Below are 18145 nucleotides of genomic sequence, written 5' to 3' on the forward strand. Positions count from 1 at the left end.
AAAGATTTTTTAATTTAATAGAAATTAATGTTCTTTTATGAATAGCAGTTGAAATTTTGAAACTTAGTTTGTATTCTAACATTAGGTCAAATATACATTGTTAGAAAATATTCAAATGAAAAGATCCCACGACTTTTAAAATCTCTGTAGGGCTATAAATATAATTTATATTGAGTGAAATAGCTGAGTTTATAAATAATGCTATTTTGTATTACCTTCATAACAAGAATTTCAATTGTGGAATCTTTGTTCATTACCTTTTTTCAAAGCTGTTTATTTTGAATCATCTCATGAAAATTTCATGAAAGGTGCTAATTATCCTCTCTATAAAATTTGACTTAATGAAGTTGTAGGAGACCTCATTTCTGTTTTAAGTGTAATTTTACCTATGATACAGAACTATCAGGTTTTGCTTTTTTTTACTGTTATTTTGGGTTTGGGATTTTAATTTTCATTCAGATTATTATGTGACTTGGAGAGTTTTGAGGGTGGGGTAAGAGAGGGCTTTAAATTCCACCAGGCGGGTTACACTTAACCATACTTTCTTAGTGCTTTGGTTTATGAGGTTTTTGTTTGTTTTAAGGAGTGATGGTGAAGAATTGTTTTATTTAGTAAGCCATTTTTTAAAGAAGTGAAGGATTCCTTTATTTAAAATACTACACTTAAAGCTTGAGAATGTACTAGCACCTAAATAAAAATGACAGCATTTAAAATATTTTCTCTTTTTATGTGATGGGTTTTTAGATTTGTGGCCATGTAGGTATGAGTTCCAACATGTATATTATTATTACGTATAGTATCCATATTTCTCTGTAGAAATTGATAATTCTCATTTATTTTCTATTGTAAGGACTAGAAAAGTCATTTATTCCCTCTGGAAAACAATGGTGGGTAAAGGTGTTGCCAGTAGCTCTACTCTTTTTAAAGCTATGTTTATATAACATGGGGGAGAGGGAACTAGAGAAGGTAAGGTGTCAGTCTTCCTGGTAGCATTGATATTCATTTGCTTGCCTTTCAATTTTTTTTTAAACTCCAAATAAAAGTGCAATTTTAAACTTTGCTTTAATGCTATTAACTTGTCTTAGTTGTACATGTACAAAATGTAGCCTCCAGTGTTTGCAAGTAACACTACATTTTTTCTAATCAGATTAATATCACTTTTTAATGTTACCAAAAACTGGAACCAAGGATGAAAATTTCACAATAGCTTTCATATTCTGGATCCCTTGTTTCATCATGTTTTGTGTACTACATTTTTGTTTTTTGTTTGTGAAGACATGTATATTTTTATTTCTGTTTATTGGCATGCAGTAACAATATACTTTAATATTGGTCAGTTAATAAGATTTACAAGAAAAAAATGCCCAGAGACTGTATTGGGTATTTCTTCTATGTGATACATAAGCTTTCTCCAATTAAAAAAATCAGTTAAATACACTATTTTGAAATTTTATTGTATAAAAATTTGTCTCTCATTTTAAAAAATTTCACTGGCCTAAAATTGGCTTTTTTCTTTTTTCCTTTTGTTTAGTGAAACTTAATAATTCCCACATTGATTTCTTTTTAACCCTTTTTTAGAAGAAACAGGCTATTGGTCTGATTATGACTAGAAAGCACATTTTAGAAAGAACTGTCATGCCAGAGTGTTCATGTACATGTAGTTTTGTTATTTCTTACTGTTACTAATTTTTATTTAGCAAACTTAGAAACACTGTGGCCAGGCAACTAATTTGGCATGTAATTAGACTCAAACTATGACTTGCTGAAATTTGGTAGCCCCACATCTCTTAAGACCAAAGGAAATCAATAATAAACTACCACTTTCAAATAAGTGTCAAAAATTAGATTAAGTCATTTTTGCTAGTGATAGTATTAGACTTTAAAGTCGTGATTGTCTTAAGAGTAGTATCACTTTTAGAATTTCACGTTAGTAATAAATGTTTATATGTTTGTCTGATTATTTGCATATACAAATGACTGTAGAGGCTTCCTATAAATACTGCTTTCTTATAGGGAAATGATTTTCCTTTGCCTTTTTCCTCCCCAGTGTCTGTCTTAGAGATGCTTTAAAGGATCTCCTTTTAGAAAGACAAGTTTCAAATATGAACTGATATTAAGTACACATACTAATTTTATTTTTAATATTTTTTATCTAATTATGAGAAGTTTAATATACTTTTTTTATTACTGTCATATTTCACTAAAAAGTCTTTGCCCTGGAAAAATTTTGCACTGGGTTTTAAGTGTAAATAACTACTTTGTAATATGTTTGACATTGAGTTGTACTAGTTTGGGGAGGCTACATCTTTTTTTTCTTATCATACACATTTGGTTTAATATTTGTCTTTGATCCAAACCTCTTTTGTTCTTTATTGTCTAGTATTTGTTGTTTCCCCACTATTTAAAAACTTTTGGCATGGAGTACATAATGGTTTCTATTTTCTTTCTGTGATTTTTAAAGTTGTGACACCTTAATTTTCAGAGTGCTCAAATATAGAAAACTTTGTCTAGATCTTTTGAGAAGGACTATGTAGAAATGATTTTAATGTTTCAAAATGTCATGGTTTTTGGATTGATGTTTGTGAGTTACATATGTGTGCTATTTGTTGTTAAATATTTGGCGGCAGAGGAATAAAGGTTTTTTGGTTCTCATTTCTTTTCCTAAGCTATTCTTAAATAACAGTAGAAAACTGAACTCGTTAACATACAGTACAGTATAAACCTATGGTAATTTAACAACTTTATATTTTTACATAATTGCCATTAAATCATTAAGATTCAAGTGAAACAAATGAAGAAGCCACTTCTATACATTTGGTTACACCATCTACCTGGCAATATTAAAAAACCATTGGCCCAATAGTCATCCACTTGTTACTTATAAATATTTTAATTTATTTAAAAAGTTAATTCTCAATTTTTTTTCTGTTAGAACTGTAATGTCTTAAAATATTTGGAAATATCAGTATAATTGTTCACTTGGGCATGGCAAAAGACCAAACTTAAGAATAATAATTTCTGTCATCATTAAAATGTTTGATAATTTAGGGAGAAAGGTAGTTAAAAATGTATCTCTGTCTCTTGAGTAGTTCTTTTAACTGTGGATTTTATGAGTTTTAGAAACACAAACTGTATTTCTGATATTTTCCTTATGGAGTCACCTTTACCAGTCCTCCAGCACTTATACACACACACACACACACACACACACACACACACACACAACTTTGAAAATGAATGCCCTAAAGAGAAATGAAAGCAGAAACATATTAATCTGATTTGTTTGAAGAGGCTTCAGATGATAAAGCATATCACAGGTGTTTCTAATCAAGTTATTTCTGCTTAAAAAACATTATTTTCAAGTTAGGGTTTCTTTGAACACAGGCAAGATTGGGGTCATTTTGAAGATTTTTACCTTCGTGTTCAGGGATCAACTGTGGAACTGCAGGAGGCGGAAATCTGTTGAGTGTCTTCATGCTATAATACATGACATTTTTATTGCAGGTTTTGACCTTTAGGAGAGAGCCAATTCTGGAGAACAACCTAACTTCTCTGATTGAACACTCACATAATGCATTGGAACATGATAGGAGATTAAGGTATACTAATGAATTTTAAAAGCATACTATTTCATATCTTTGCAGTATAATTGGACTAGACCATTAGTAAAGCTAGAACTTTTAGGTGAGCTAAAACCAATAAAGATTTATTAATAGACAGAAATCTGTGAAGTGGTCAGGTAGGCTTCTCTTATTAAAACTCCACATTTTTTAATATAATTGCTATTCTCATCGACTTTTATTAGATCCAGTCTCAACTGAATTTATTCATTCTAAAAATAAGAATATATATAGTGATTTTTCTTTTTTTTTTTTTAAGGTTATTATACTGGTATATAAAGAAGAATTAAATAGTACACTTTTCATCTCATAAAATGAAAGGTTTAAATCAAATAGAATTTGGTGCTTGGCTGTTTGACAGGTATAATGATAGGTAGAGCCTATAAGTTTAGGTAAGATTAATGAGACTATTTTAAGAGAATTTAAAGTATTCCAGATACCATCCTAACCAAAAGTGGCATTTTGGTTGAAACTGAAAAGCCCACTTTCTTAAGCAGAAACCAGTATCTTACTCATAGGTACTCTGAATAAAATATTTAAATTGTTCATATCAAAAGTTACAGACTATAAAAATGTAGAATACCAAAACTTCCAGTGACTTAATTTTACCTCCAAAATACTTTATCACAGAGCCACTTTTCTAGTATATTTTGTTTGATTTTTATAGTTTTTTGAAGGCTTCAGATACTTAGCTAATAAAAATTTTGATTGTTTTGTAAACAGTGACCTGGTATAATGAAAATGAACTTACTGAACAATATTACTAAGCAGTGGTTAATTTTTGCATGGTAAAAATATTAATCACATGATAAAGTATTAACCCTAACGTATTTTTAAAAAAAGTATTTGCTAAAGTGAGGTTTACTAAAATAGAGCATAATATGAATTTTTCTTTAAAATTTTTTTCACCTAAAAATATTTACTTTATATGCTTACGATACAGGAGAGATAGCAAAGATTTGTTTTCCTAAGAAAAGTGTTAATTTTGTCTTATGAGTGAAGTGTAATTGTCATATAACTGCTTGTATCTTTAAATGTTGTTATTTTAAAGCAAATTCTCTAATGTGTGTTTGAACATTGAGATACGTAACAAAATATTTAAAAACTAATATTCAGCATTTATTATAAGATACTAGATAATCCAGGAATGTGAATCCATTAATAGTTAAAGCTAAATAAAATGTTAAAATTTAATAGAAATCAGTTTAATATAAGGGCAAAGTTCACATATTGATATCATTATACTGTAAGGTGTCACTATATACTGTTGGAGATAAATACAGGGTATTGAATGTCTTCATAGCTTAGATTTGAGAATGTTATAAATAAGCAGCTTAGTTTAAATAAGATGGAAATGAATACAACTTTTTCCCCCTCTAACTTAACCAGTGATTTTCAGATTAGAAAACATTAAGATGAAAAGTGAAAAATGTGGTTTCTGAATGTCTGAAAAATAAAAACAAATCCAGATTCAATTTATCAGTTTCAATCCAGATATCTTTGCACACAGCCTGTTGTTAAATGGAGGAAGAGTGGTAGCTTTTGAGTTGATATTTTAGATAAAGACATCAATCCCCAGAGTTTCTAATTTAGAGAGTTTATGATTTATGATCTTTAAGTTGTCAAAACTTATTATTTGGACACAAATATTTAGCACCATAAAATCATCTCTCTATAACTATATACTGGCTTATAAACTTCCAAATTTTTAGCTTAGTAAATAATCTAACATGTAAGAGATTTGGTGCAAATATTAATAGTTTTCTTGTATTTGGTCAGCTCTTACAGGATAAGAAACTTTAACCTAATTAGTAGTGTGTGTTATTTTAGAAGACAGGTTAATAAAGGCTTTTACTGCTATGTGTGATTGGCTATCCTTTAACTACCCCTTAAAGGACATTTTCTACGGATTTTAGGTGTTTTAAATTTGCAAACCTGATTATCTATATCTAAGCCTTGGTAAGTACTTTATCATACCAGGATTTGGGGAAAAAGACTTACTGTGGTTTTTTTTCTCTGATACACTTCTTATTTGGGCAGTGTTTATATTCTGGGTTAAATGCATTTTCCGGGTGAAAAAATATTCATTTTCAGGAAAAATTCTTAATTGTTTCTAAAATACAGTTATACTGTCAGTGTTCAAATTTTTTTGAAATAGTTATCCTTAGCAGGGAAAGAGTATTAGGATAAACTAGAATAGAGAAAATTTAACATGTCCACTCAGGTACTTGAAATTCTTCATTGTCATTGGTAAATAATTCTAGTTTATAAGGACAACGTATTTTAAGCAGTTTCTCAGCTGTAACAACTTTCTTTATTGTGGTTTTGTAATGTTGCTGTGGATTCATTAAAGAATAGTCAATTAAAAAAATTTTTTAATGTTTATTTGAGGCAGTTTTGTATGTGTGTATTTTGTGGTGTTTCTTGACCAACCAATAAAATATATTTAGTCTGTTTTTTCTTTTCAGAATTATAATTTCTGATAACCATTTTCAAAACAATATTTAAGTAATGAGAAGATTTAAATTTTTCATTAAATATCATTTTGAAGTAAAATTTCAGTTCTTAGCACGACAAAACACAGTTTTGGTATTTTATTAACATGTATGATTTGGCTTAGTTTTACTTTCCTGTTTCATGATTAGAGTCACTTGGAAGAGAAACATGTAGTGTATTTCAGATGTAGTTCCCGAGACTGATTAATCCATTGGTTAATAGTTCATTAATTTGTTTTTTGTGTCTTAATTTTTAAATATCCTTTTTTGATATTTGCTGTTAGTTTTTTCCATTGTTTGGCTTTCATAATAAATGTATTATAGTATTTTTGTTACCCTGTGATCCTCAGAATTACTTCTTTTATTTTTATTAGCATTATTTGTTACTGAACTGCTGCTAAACAGAACAGTTGTTTTTCAATTTTGATAAAAATAAAAGATTGGGTTTTTCCCTTTTTTTTCCCACAAAATGTTTTTATCTGAATTTTAGGTACTTCTGTTTTATACTTTTATTTTTAATAAATCCCAAATCTAGCCTTCTTGACTAGATATTATTTAAATTCAGCCAGTTCTAGCATTTAAAAAAAATAATTTATAGATGTCCTAATTTTCCTGAGTTTTTAAATATTTTTCAGAATCAAAAATTGCTTAAGGCATTAAAAGATAAGGATTACATTTAAAATTGAAGTATGAATTTAATGCTATTGAATATAAATAGGATCACATTTAAATTTAAAGATAATTTGACAGAATACTTCTATTTGTTACTCATCATTTGATATTATGTACTAAGTTTTTAGCTTCATATTACACATTTAAAGTAGATAAATTACATGTGGAAATTTTTTTAATAGTTGGAGTTTTTTTGTAAAAGAAAAAAAAAGTTTATGGGCTAAAATCTTCTTTGTTAATAGGGTCTGATTGCAAACATATGGTGATGATTAGATATGTGGAACTTGGGAGTCTGGAGCTTTTTATAAGCAAAATATAATTTCATTTCTTGATTAAATTTTAGATACTTTCTTATTTTCCAGGAGAATGGATAGGAAAGATAATATGAATTTATGAATTCATGGCAAATCTGGCTAAAACTTTTCTGAGAATTTTGATAATTGAGCAGTTAAATCTAAACTAGGAGCTGAAGATCATTACATGTGTCATTAATTTTTTTCCTTAGATACATTATAGGTTCACTTTCTAATAAAAACACTAATTTTGTCTTCTACTCTTCCCATCCTACTTTTTAAGAAAAAAAAAAAATTCTTAAATAATTGTATCATATAGTGATGTAAGCAGACCTGCTAGGTAGGTTGGGCCTGAACCATTTTTGTCTTCTGTGTCAGTTGCATATGCTTTTCTTAGCTTGCTGCTTCAGCAGCAGCAGCAGCAGCAACAATGAATAAACAAGTATCACCACAGCCCTTGTTCTTGTCCCTTACAGCTGGGAGCAGGGGCTGGGAGATTGCTGCTGCTTGTCAGCTGTTGTACAGAATAGCATCAATATGCAATAATGGTGGCCAAAGGAGCCTACACCCACCAGCTTTTACAGACCAGGTAGGAAGGGCCCAACTATCATAACCCATATATAGCATAATAAATACTTTTTTTGACAAAAGGTACTTTTTTTCCCAAAGCTGCAGAAAGAGAACAGTAGTTGCTTACAGTTCTTAGACTTACATTTTTCTATTATTTACTCTGTGGCTTTAGTTATTTAATTTTTGTTCAGTTAATTTCACGTATGAATGGAAAACTGTCTTGTTTCTGGAAGTATGCATGGTATGTTTCATGTTTTTCACTTTTAAGCTGGTAGATTGGAAAAAAACTATTAATAAGTTGCTGATAACACAAATTATGTATTGTATTAAGGAAAGAGAAGTTGATTATGGCCACATTGGAGTGTTTCTTTCACTTTGGGGCCATATTCTGAGCCCATGTTATCTTTGTTTATAGCCCAAACAAACAAGGCCAAATTCTTGCTGATTTCACTATAACTAAAAAGAATACCCCATACTACTTAGTGTTGTATTTAACTAAAGACAGAGCAGGCTGCAGGTGGAAACTCATTAAGTCTTTACTTTTTCATACTGTTAAAATAATGTTTTATATCTGAAAGTTCAGATTATTCTAAATCTTTGGGAATTAGGTCTTTGTAATATCAAATGATACAGAACGGTATTTTTTATTTTTACAATTTAAATTAGCACAGCTTTGCATAACCTAAATATCTGCATTTTTCTCACCTTTTGTATCTAAATAATTCCAGTAGGTTATAGTTACAAGGAAGTGAATGTTAGATTTCTGTTAATGTTCAGATTTCATCTGTAGTTAATGAAGTGTAGGTAGAAAACTACAAATGACATTTTATTTTGTATAAGCCTAATATCCCAATTTAAAGTCTTGACATTTGCGGTAGCATTCTTTTTAAAAGGTAATCATAGTTTTTCCCTGGTCATCTTCATTAAAATTACAGCTAATCACTCCTACTCTTAATGTTTTCCCTTACCAATCACAGTAAACTCAGAATATGAATTTCCTGCTAATACTGTTGAAACAAGCTTTGTTGTAGTATGTGCTTAGTTTTGTCTGAAATAATAAATGAGCTCAAAACCTGATCTAATGTGAAATTAAATGTATTCAGCCATAAATTGAAATTACTTTTTTTTTTTTTAACTAATACTAGAATGTTGTCTTTAATGTGTTTGATGTAATTTAACAGATAACATTTTAGTTACCTGCTCTTAATCAAAAAGTGAGTTACATAATCCTTTATATTGAAAATATCTTGTCTTTGCTATGAATTACTACATAAACTGTCTATTGACCACCTGTACCGGAATAACTTAGAATAAAGCATTTTTCCAGACCTGCAGAATCAGAATCTCTGGAGCTGGGACTCAGAAATTTGTACTTTTTACAAGCTCCACATGAGTTCTTTTAGAAGCACTACATGTGAGGAGCACTGCCCAAAATGAAATGGGGGAGGATTCTTCACATCAATAAACCATTTATATTTTCTGCTTCTCCCTGCCCCCCAGCCCCTTTGGTCATCATGGATCCAAGCTCAGTAACTACTTCTGAATCTTATCATCTCTACCACAGTAGTTCTAGATTAAGTCTTGTTATTTCCTCAGTCATGTGAAGAAAATCAGTATTATGAGAGCTTTATTTTTGTTCAAGTATCTTGGGGCAAATTTTAGTCTCTGGTACATTTAGTATACCTATGTTAGACCTACACTTGATAAAAACAGAAGGATTTGGTCATTTAAGAATTTTAAAATTTTTCCTCTGGATAGTGGCTATTTTTCTTAAATATACTTCCAAACATTGGAGAAAATAAAGAAGAACTTCTTATATGCTGCTTATGGGAGCATTTGACAATGTCGGAGTAAAGTTGAAGATATACATAGGCTTGAACCCAACAATTCCGTTCCTAGATGTTCTAGGTAAACTGAGACATGTATGAAAAAGTCTTATAGTTACTTTTATTTTTAATAGGAAAAAATCAAAAGTACTATAAATGTTAAGCAACAGGAGAATGGCAAATTGTGTCATAGTCATATGATGAACTGTTTATTATACTGCTGTTTAAGTGAGAGCTCTGTGATCATGGATGAATGTCTTCGGCGAACAAAAACAAGTTGCAAAAGGTTGTATATTATATAATATTTATATAAGATATATAGCATTTATGTAAAGCTAGAAAGCAATGATATATATGGTTTTAAGTACTTGATTTTATAGTAGTAGTAGTGTAAAAGCATGTATAGGAAATAAATGCCAAATTCAAGATTGTAATTTTATATTAGGAGAGAAAGGAATGGGATCAGGGTATGGTACGAAAAGGATTCAACTATATGCATAGGCTTTTTCTTTAAAAAAAAAAAAAAAAAAAAAAAAAACGTAAAGCAAAATAAGCCTGGCAGAATATTAGAATTCCATGAGAAGGCCAGGGATTTGAAATTTTCCTGTGGATTTGAAATATTTTTTCAAATATATCAAAAAATGTGCTGTCTTTATTTTGGTGAAGATCTTCTACAATAAGATGTATACTTAGGATGCTCCTAAAAGCATGGATGACTTTATTCTATTTGTTCTATATCTTACAGTAACTAATAGAAATAGTACTTCCTACTCTTGTAAATAAAGGACAGCCTTGGAGGCAATTTTTCTTATCACTGCTCTTCCATTTACCCTTGAATTCAGACAGTTTCACAATAGTATTTTCTTTTGTTACGGCTATCGATCATAACATTATTTTCAGAATTTGTTTATGCATTTGAAACTCCAACTTAAGCTTTGTATTATACTGTTTTACAGTAGAATTCTTGGAATTAAGCAATATATGGATTTTTACATTTTGCATTTGTATACATGTTACATGTGTGTATGTGTGTGAGAGAAAGATTGGTCAATCTTGAGGTATGATCTTGAATTTATCTTAAAATATCTGCACTTAGATGATGTCCTCTAGAAGCTGAGTGTACTCCAAGTTAGACATGAAGTGTGAGTTTTAGTTGCACTTAGATATTTGACTTTTAAACTTTGAGAAGGTAATAGTAATAGAAAAGTGAATTCTAAAAACTAATGATAACACTTTGGACTGAAACAGGTAAATGCTGCTTGGTGTTCATAATCTGTGATTGTGCTGTATAAGGATCAGAAAGCTTTGATTATCAACTTTAGCTGAAAATTTTATTAACTTCTATAATGTGATCAATTTTTTAAAGTCTTCACTCTTATTTTTTTTCCTAGGTTTAATAAAGATGAAATGAAGACCATAATAAAATAGTCCCCTACTTAGCCCAGCAATTCTTACCTTGTAAGTATCAACTCTCAGTTAATATTTAGTATTAACCTCTGCCATTGCTATAAAAAGTTAGTGTTTCGCTACAGGTGTTGCTTTATTTCTGAATGACAAGTTTCTTATCTCCCCGTACCCCCTACACATTGAAGGTTGGTATTAATTTAATCCAGTTTAGGACAAGAATAATGCCATTGCTTTGAATAAGTTTTCTATTTTGGAAAGTATTTTACAGCAAGGCCCTATTTTCTAAATCTGAGAATCATAATTTTAAACACTTGTCCTCCAAAGGAATTGATAAATAAGTAATTATCTTTATTATTATTAGTCAAGCTTGTTTTTTTTTTATTTTTTTAAATGTTTATATATTTATTTTGAGAGAGAGAAAGAAAGAGACAAGCAGGCTCCACGCTGTCAGTGCAGAGTACAGTCTAGGGCTCAATTTCACCAACTGGGAGATCATGACCTGAGCTGAAATGAAGAGTTGAATGCTTCACTGACTGAGCCACCCAGGTGCCCCCCATTAGTCAGGTTTATTGATAGTTATTTTATGGTTTTATAAATTGGAAGGATTCTCTCCACTTGAGAGAGAGTTTTTTCATTTATTTGTTTTTATATTTCACTAAATTACCCTGCACACTTTTCTGTGAGATACTTAAAATTTAGCTGTTAAGCTTCAGAAAGTGGGAAAGACAGGAAGGCAATCCCTTTTCCTTCCTTTTATACATACATACATGCACACCTCTTTCTTAGAATAAACACTTGTACCCTGATTCATTTAACTTTTGAGAAACTTACAAATTCTAAGGAAAAAATTTTAACAGGTTAGCTAAAATTGACGTCATACCCCTAGAAAAACTCAAAATCAAGGTCATGGTAAATACACAAGATAACTATTTTCCTAAAAATATTTGAGACCCTGGGGTGCCTGAGTGACTCAGTCAGTTAAGCATCTGACTTGGGTTCAGGTCATGGTTTTACGGGTTTGTGAGTTCCAGCCCTGCGTTGGGCTCTGTGCTGACAGCTCAGAGCCTGGAGCCTGCTTCACATTCTGTGTCTCCCGTTTTCTGCCCCTCCCCAACTTGTGCTTGAGCTCTCGCACACATGCGCACTCTCTCTCTCAAAAATAAATAAAAAATAAAACATTTTAAAAATATTTAAAAAAAATATTTGAGACTCTAAAGTCAAGCTACCATAAAGATTCATTTCCATCTATTCTTTGAGCTCATCCCTAAATAAAAGAAACTTAAGTGCACCTTTTTTCTATTCGTGGTGTTGAGGGATGGCCCTGTTTTAGTGAAAACTAGTGCATCAGATTTCTTCTCTACCATATCTAATACCATTGGATTAGTGACTCTGTGAATAATGTTTATGTGTCGAGGAGTGACCTTATCATAGAAGATCTGCCACTGAACTCAGTAAATAGTTTTTTGGGTAGAAATCAATTAAATATTGAAGACTTTTATTAATGAGCCAGTTTGAAGAGTAGTGGCCAAATACCACAGGTCACTTCCTTCTCTAATTTTTTTTCCTTTTTATATTTTTGTCTCTGGAAAACTAGAATGGAAACATTTGCAAATCCCCAGAGAATCCTATATAGCCCAGGCATAAGTTACTTAATTGGTCCCTTGGAAGCCAGCTCAGTTTTACTTCAGCTTACTCTTAGAAAAAGAAATCTTTTTGATTGGTATTGTGCTCCTACTGTAGATTGGAAGGTAGTTGACTTTTCAGAAAGAAATAGGTATCATTTAACTTCTAACAGATTTAAAAGCATAGATAATGTCATATTCTTAACCTTATTTCATCTCCTTTGTAAATTTCTAAGCAAATAAATAAGCTGGATATTTTCCAGCATCTTTTAAACATAGATCATTTGCTGTATTTTATAATTGGAATGCTTTCTGTTGTCTGTTCTAGGTAGTATGTTTGGAGTTCTCTTTAATCTTAGTTACTAAGATGGTGCTGTTTCCAGTCAGTACCCAGAAAAATAGGTACATCATGACAGTAGTCAGTGATTCTATATGATTATGCGTGGGTATCCCCTCTTTTGTCATTCTCTTATGCTCATTTAATGTCATTCTTCAAGGAATTTTTTTAAGCTGTTCCCCACTTGTGGGATGTGGATATTCTAGAAGTTGTAGAATGTTTGTGTTTTATATATTCATTGCTGTCTGAATTAAATAATGGCAGTGTTTTGGGTTCATTTTTATAAATTGAGTAAAGAGAGGAAATTTCTTTCAAGGTTTTTTTTCAGTTTAAAGCTCTTAAATGGTTGTTGCTTAACATAAACCTTTCAGAAATAATCATATTTCGGGGTTCCTGGGTGGCTCGGTTGAGTGTCTGACTGTTGATTTCAGCTCAGGTCATGATCCCAGGGTTAAAGGGTTGGGCTCTGGGGCGCCTGGGTGGTTCAGTCAGTTGAGCATCCGACTTGGGCGCAGGTCATGATTTTGCCGTCTGTGAGTTTGAGCCCTGCGTTGGGCTCTGTGCTGACAGCTCAGAGCCTGGGGCCTGCTTCCAATTCTGTGTCTCCCTCTCTCTCTGCCCCTCCCCTGCTTATGCTCTCTCTCTGTCAAAAATAAATAAACATTTTTTAAAAAATTTAAAAAGAAAAAACAGGCTGGGCTCTGTGCTAAGCATGGAGCCTGCTTGAGATTTTCTTCCTCTCTCTTTCTTTCTCTTTTCTCTCTCTTCCTCTCCCTCTGTCCCTCTGTCCCTCTGTCCCTCTGTCCCTCTCTCCTCCCCCCCTCCCCCCCCCCCCGCTCATGTGTCCCCTCTCTAAAATAAAACTAAAATAATACTTCTTTCTCTTTTTTCTCACTTTAAGATTTTTGAGCTGTGTTTTGTTTTTTCACATTGTAAATTTGAGTACATACACTTAAATTACATATTTCTGTTATATAAATTTAAAATAACTAGATCCATCATTTGGTGCTAAATGAAATAATATCTTTAGGTGCACTGTCAGCAATTACGATCATTGCTGCTTTTTAATTTACAACAGCAAAAACTTTAAGACCCCGACTCTCTAAATAAGAAACAGAAGATGAAGCAGAATATTAACCAGTCTGTGCTGTCATTGTTAGTCCTGTAAACCAAAGTGATGGAAACAAGTAACCTTATAATCAGTAGACTTATTATTTGTCTATTATCAAAAGCAAGTCTAGTAAGAAGAAATAACAAAAATAATTCCTTACATTAGACTGATTATCTAGATAAGTTTTTAGAATTTTTATGAAGTTAGCAATAGAATAGCAATGGCATGTAATCATACCATTTTAGAAAATATTGTTAGTTCTTGAATTATAAATAGTGTAAATGTGGAGCTGATTGAGGTACTCCAGGGCAGTAAGTAGTTAATAAGGCAAATGATATAGAATCTGTTGTTTTCAATAAAAATGTAATGCTTTTGGTATGACTCGCTAAACATAGCTGGAATCTCACGATTGAAATTTACTCTTGTGTTAAATGGCTGTCTACCTGTGGCACTTATGAGGAATTTTTAATTATTTTGAATAATTTTATAATGTGAATGTTTCTGGGGGAAAGACTACCAAAAGAAAAAACAAAAGAACAAATTGCTCTTTTGGCACTTGGATTAGTAGTAAATAATGTTTATAATAAAAAAAAAAAAATTATAAGGATGCTAGATAATCTCAGCATTTGGTGGTAAGGAAGGTTTGCAAATTTACTGATCAATTGATATTAATTTAGTTAAATATATCAAATCTAGGTTCTTAAAGGGGTATATTGTTCTATAACGTATGAACATAGAGAAAATTTACAATGTGCCACAACCATTTTTCATTGTTCAAATAACTTCTCTTTTTGAGAGTGTTTAAATCAAATGCTAGTAGTTCTATCCTTACAGTCTTACATGTTTGACATATATGTGTTGAACAGAATAATTTAAATTATTAAATGTGATCTGTCTATGCAAGGCTGTGTTTCTGCTCTCAACAAAATTGTAGCCATAAAATTTGAATTTTAGTGCCAAAATTATAGAAAGGAGTTGGGTTAGTTGTTTTCCCACCTTGAACAAGTTCTCAGTTCAAGATGGATGATGCAAAGAAGTATAATAGGAAATGTCTTATTTATGAAGTTACTTTTGATGTTTTCTTATGAAAATGAAAACAACGCAAAATTTAATAGTACAGACCTTTATTGAAATAGGAAATAAACAATAAATTCTGTTATAATAGGGATTTCAGGTTCTAAGCATAAATAGAATAGGTAACATCCCTAAACTGTTGATGCAGTCTTGCCCTTTGCTACTACCTTTTTGCCTGAAATTTGAGTTTTCAAAATGATCTCCATGTAAAAACAGAAACAGATTGAATGCAGAATTGAGATAGATACATGTCAAATTGTCAGCAATCACACCTGACTTTTTGCCAGTTTCATGCTTCCTGTTATATCCAGTAAATAAATTTCTTAAAATTCTTTTCAGTTTTGTTTTCTTTAAATTGCCTCTGTTTCTTTATTCCCTTTGTATTTAATGCCCTATCATCAAAACTTAAACATAGTTTGTCCTCCAAATCCTTAATAAAACATCTTATACTGAAATTTTCTAAGTCAGTTTTTTTTTAGTTGATCTTTATTGATTTTATTCTAATGCTCAGAGTATTAGTGTTAGAACTATAATAGAGAAACTTTTTCCTTAATGGTATAAATTGTATTTATGTCTGTTAAAATAATTGATAGAAAATAAAATTTTCATAAGAGAGCAGGTTTCAGTTTAGTATATAATTTCATCCTTTGGCCCTAGATATGTCTTCTAGAAATAGTTTTTCTGTCTTTTCTCTAGGCTAAGCATACTTAAGTCCTTCCACTGGTTCTCATAGCATGAATTCTAGATCAGTAGTATCCTGGATATTCCACTTTGGATCTGCTACATTTTGTCAGTATTGCATATAGAACTGACTGTACTCAGTGGGTTTGAGGTACACAATACAGTCTGTCTTTTATGAATAAGGTAGTTCTATCAATGTAGCCTGCCTGGTTCCACTGACTTTCTCTTTGTCATCAGCACTGTTGGTTCATGTTGAATCACAGTCCACTGAAACCCTACATTTGTCCAAAGTGTATTTCAAATCCTACCGTAAGTTAAGAAATTCAGCAGTCATTTATTAAATACCTATTCACTACTAGCTGTGTTCATAAAAGTTTAAATTTGTACAGTCTTAAAAGGGCTATGAACTAGCCATTAATAACCCATTTTACAAAAAGGAGTCTCAGAGCTCCATGTACTGAAATAACTTACCCAAGATACAAGAATTCATAAGGAATAGAGGCGCCTGGGTGGCTCAGTCTGTTGAGCATCTGGGTTTTGATTTCGGCTTAGGTCATGACCCCAGGGGTCATCAAATTGAACCCCATGTCAGGCTCTGCACTGAGTGTGGAGCCTACTTAAGATATTCATTCATTCATTCTCTCTCTCTCTCTCTCTCTCTCACTCATTTAAAAAAAAAAAAAAAAAGACACAAGGGGTAGAGTCAGGATTCCATCTTGGGTCACCCAGCTTCAAATTCAGTGTTCTGTATCATTTCTCCCTCAATACATTATTTTTGCTGCATATTATATTGATTAAGTTAAGAAAAATGCAGAAAGTGGCTAGTATATTCTGTTTCATCCAGGATGACTTTAGAGCTTAGGAGACATGCCTAGAATTTTTTAATGTTTTTAAAAAAAATTTTTTTTTTTTTTTAACATTTATTTATTTTTGAGACAGAGAGAAACAGAGCATGAGCAGGGGAGGGGCAGAGAGAGAGGGAGACACAGAATCTGAAACAGGCTCCAGGCTCTGAGCTGTCAGCACAGAGCCCGACGCGGGGCTCGAACTCACGGACCGCGAGATCGTTAATGTTTTTGTTAAATGCGGTAATGTCTAACATGAATGAGATGAACTGAAATTAAAGCAGCATAAGAAAGTAAATATGCCTAAACAGAAATGTTAATTGAATCAAAATTAGTCTTGCAAATCAATTAATTGCAAGAAAATGAGGGGGAAAACATTTAATTTATATAAAATTTGTATCCTTTTTACTGTATTTAAAAAATTTTTAAATCTGTTAACCTGGAGTGCCTGGGTGGTTCAGTTGGTTGAATGTCCAACTCCTGATTTCAGCTCAGATCATGATCTCATGGTTCGTGAGTTCATGCCCCACATCGGGCTCTGTGCTGACAAAGAGGAGCCTGCTTGGGATTTCTCTCTCCCTCCCTCTCCCTCCCTCTCCCTCCCTCTCCCCCCCTCCCCCCTCTCCCCCCCTCTCCCCCCTCTCCCCCCCTCCCCCCCCCCCCCCCTCCCCCTCTGCCCGCCGCCCCCCCCCGCCCCCCCCCCCCCCCCCCCCCCGCTTACTCTCTCTCCCTCAAAATAAAGGAACATTTAAAAAAATAAATCTGGTATCTAATATGAAAAAAGCTAATTTAATGTACTTAAACATTCCTATTTACTCAGATTAATGTTCAAGGTGACTTCTTAAAACATTGATTTATTGTCTCACCTTTCAAAATGACTATTGTTTTCTTAAAAGATCATAAAAATGAAAAGTTGATACATACTTAAAAGGTGGTAAATCATAAAGATAATTAAGAGCTCATAGGCCAGAGTATAAACCACGGGGCTTGGAAGTAAAACTTTTATAAAGAAAAAGGACAAGAGTTGAATGGTTCTGTTTTCTAATTTTTATAATAGCTTTTTTTTTTTTTTTTAAATTAGATCTACATCTAACCAGTAAGGCTCTTTCCATATGTAGTTAGGGAATGTGATTTTGCTTTTAGCCAGCAAACTTGAAAGCACAGTTTAAGTGATGGAGGCGCTATATAACGTTTGTATATAAGTAGAGAAATGGCATGGGCCATACCAGGAAGCATTGCTACATAGCTAGTCCAGTTTGAATGGATGATAGGTATGAAATAATTAAGCCGGTTATTTGCTCAGCATAGTACTCAATAAGAATAATTTCCTGTATTCAAAAGTTCTTAAAACTGGTGCAATTCAATATCAGCTAGGAAGGCTGAAGATTACACTGGAAAATATAGACTTGAATTGTCCTCTAAAGTAGGAATAAATTGAAAGGGGATTAGTGAGTATTTTAGCCTCCAGCAGTAGCTTCAGTGAAGATTTAGAGAGGAGAAAGGAATATACAGTTTAGGAGAGGAAAGAACTGGAAAACAATTGACTACAAGCATGATAAATAATTTTCTTCCACTTGCTACTTACCTGATGG

General features: G+C 32.1%; 1 long non-coding RNA gene across 1 annotated transcript in view; it reads left to right on the plus strand.

Moving 5' to 3' along the window:
• Positions 1-1526: 1526 nt before the first annotated feature.
• LOC122203839 overlaps positions 1527-18145 on the plus strand; it is a 44230-nt gene continuing 27611 nt past the window's right edge. Inside the window, exons 1-3 of the long non-coding RNA XR_006195365.1 lie at positions 1527-3599; positions 9611-9762; positions 10868-10934. This is a non-coding gene — a long non-coding RNA (uncharacterized LOC122203839). The remainder of the gene's footprint in view (positions 3600-9610; positions 9763-10867; positions 10935-18145) is intronic.

This window comes from Panthera leo, chromosome A1 (genome assembly GCF_018350215.1).
Source record: "Panthera leo isolate Ple1 chromosome A1, P.leo_Ple1_pat1.1, whole genome shotgun sequence".
In the NCBI taxonomy this organism is placed as follows: domain Eukaryota; kingdom Metazoa; phylum Chordata; class Mammalia; order Carnivora; family Felidae; genus Panthera; species Panthera leo.